Source organism: Centroberyx gerrardi, chromosome 7 (assembly GCF_048128805.1).
Source record: "Centroberyx gerrardi isolate f3 chromosome 7, fCenGer3.hap1.cur.20231027, whole genome shotgun sequence".
NCBI classification, from domain to species: Eukaryota; Metazoa; Chordata; class Actinopteri; order Beryciformes; family Berycidae; genus Centroberyx; species Centroberyx gerrardi.
Genome location: NC_136003.1, coordinates 37,501 through 40,000, shown reverse-complemented (window position 1 = coordinate 40,000; position 2,500 = coordinate 37,501).

Genomic DNA, 2,500 nt, shown 5'->3' with positions numbered 1-2,500 from the left:
GAAGCGGGGCCACTGCCCCCGCTCTTCCCCCTCTCTGGTCCTGGGGACTTAACCCAAACACCAGAGAGGCCGAGGAGCGGGGCCCAACTCTACCCGAATTTCAACCCCTTTTTCGGACCCAGAGACCCGGGAGCGGCCCCCTATCTCCAGGCGGCTCTCCACCTCCCTTTTACCCGATTTAGAGCCCCTTCTTCGGCCACACACACCTGCTATCGGCCCCCTACCTCCAGGGGGCCCTCCACCTCACTTTTAACCCAATTTAGAGCCCCTGCTTCGGCCACACACACCTGGGAGAGGCCCCCTATCTCCAGTCGGCTCTCCACCTCCCTTTTACCCAATTTAGAGCCCCTGCTTCGGCCACACACACCTGGGAGCGGGCCCCTATCTCCAGGCGGCTCTCCACCTCCCTTTTACCCGATTTAGAGCCCCTTCTTCGGCCACACACACCTGCTATCGGCCCCCTACCTCCAGGGGGCCCTCCACCTCACTTTTAACCCAATTTAGAGCCCCTGCTTCGGCCACACACACCTGGGAGAGGCCCCCTATCTCCAGTCGGCTCTCCACCTCCCTTTTACCCAATTTAGAGCCCCTGCTTCGGCCACACACACCTGGGAGCGGGCCCCTATCTCCAGGCGGCTCTCCACCTCCCTTTTACCCGATTTAGAGCCCCTTCTTCGGCCACACACACCTGCTATCGGCCCCCTACCTCCAGGGGGCCCTCCACCTCACTTTTAACCCAATTTAGAGCCCCTGCTTCGGCCACACACACCTGGGAGAGGCCCCCTATCTCCAGTCGGCTCTCCACCTCCCTTTTACCCAATTTAGAGCCCCTGCTTCGGCCACACACACCTGGGTGCGGGCCCCTATCTCCAGGCGGCTCTCCACCTCCCTTTTACCCGATTTAGAGCCCCTTCTTCGGCCACACACACCTGCTATCCGCCCCCTATCTCCAGTCGGCTCTCCACCTCCCTTTTACCGGATTTGGAGCCCCTGCTTCGGCCACACACACCTGGGAGAGGCCCCCTATCTCCGGGCGGCTCTCCACCTCCCTTTTACCCGATTTAGAGCCCCTTCTTCGGCCACACACACCTGCTATCGGCCCCCTACCTCCAGGGGGCCCTCCACTTCACTTTTAACCCAATTTAGAGCACCTGCTTCGGCCACACACACCTGGGAGCGGGCCCCTATCTCCAGGCGGCTCTCCACTTCACTTTTAACCCAATTTAGAGCCCCTGCTTCGGCCACACACACCTGGGAGCGGGCCCCTATCTCCAGGCGGCTCTCCACTTCACTTTTAACCCAATTTAGAGCACCTGCTTCGGCCACACACACCTGGGAGAAGCCCCCTATCTCCTGGCGGCTCTCCACTTCACTTTTAACCCAATTTAGAGCCCCTGCTTCGGCCACACACACCTGGGAGCGGGCCCCTATCTCCAGGCGGCTCTCCACCTCCCTTTTACCCGATTTAAAGCCCCTGCTTCGGCCACACACACCTGGGAGCGGGCCCCTATCTCCAGGCGGCTCTCCACCTCCCTTTTACACGATTTAAAGCCCCTGCTTCGGCCACACACACCTGGGAGCGGGCCCCTATCTCCAGGCGGCTCTCCACTTCACTTTTAACCCAATTTAGAGCCCCTGCTTCGGCCACACACACCTGGGAGCGGGCCCCTATCTCCGGGCGGCTCTCCACTTCACTTTTAACCCAATTTAGAGCACCTGCTTCGGCCACACACACCTGGGAGCGGGCCCCTATCTCCAGGCGGCTCTCCACTTCACTTTTACCCGATTTAAAGCCCCTGCTTCGGCCACACACACCTGGGAGCGGGCCCCTATCTCCGGGCGGCTCTCCACTTCACTTTTAACCCAATTTAGAGCACCTGCTTCGGCCACACACACCTGGGAGAGGCCCCCTATCTCCTGGCGGCTCTCCACTTCACTTTTAACCCAAGTTAGAGCACCTGCTTCGGCCACACACACCGGGGAGCGGCCCTCTATCTCCAGGCGGCTCTCCACCTCCCTTTTACCCGATTTAAAGCCCCTGCTTCGGCCACACACACCTGGGAGCGGGCCCCTATCTCCAGGCGGCTCTCCACCTCCCTTTTACCCGATTTAAAGCCCCTTCTTCGGCCACACACACCTGCTTTCCGCCCCCTACCTCCAGGCGGCTCTCCACCTCCCTTTTACCCAATTTAGAGCCCCTGCTTCGGCCACACACACCTGCTATCGGCCCCCTACCTCCAGGGGGCCCTCCACCTCACTTTTACCCCAATTTGGAGCCCCTGCCTCGGCCACCCACACACCTGTTAGCTGCCCCCTATCTCCGGCCCCTAACCTCCACCATCCAGGAACCCCAGCACCAGCCGAACCTGCAGACCCACTCTTAAGCACCCCTCCCCGGATACAAGCAGACTACCATCCGCCCAAACTTTCCTGCTCCTGGTATACCAACTCAAACTTTGGTGCCCCTGGTACTCCAAATTAAACTTTGTGCTCCTGGTAC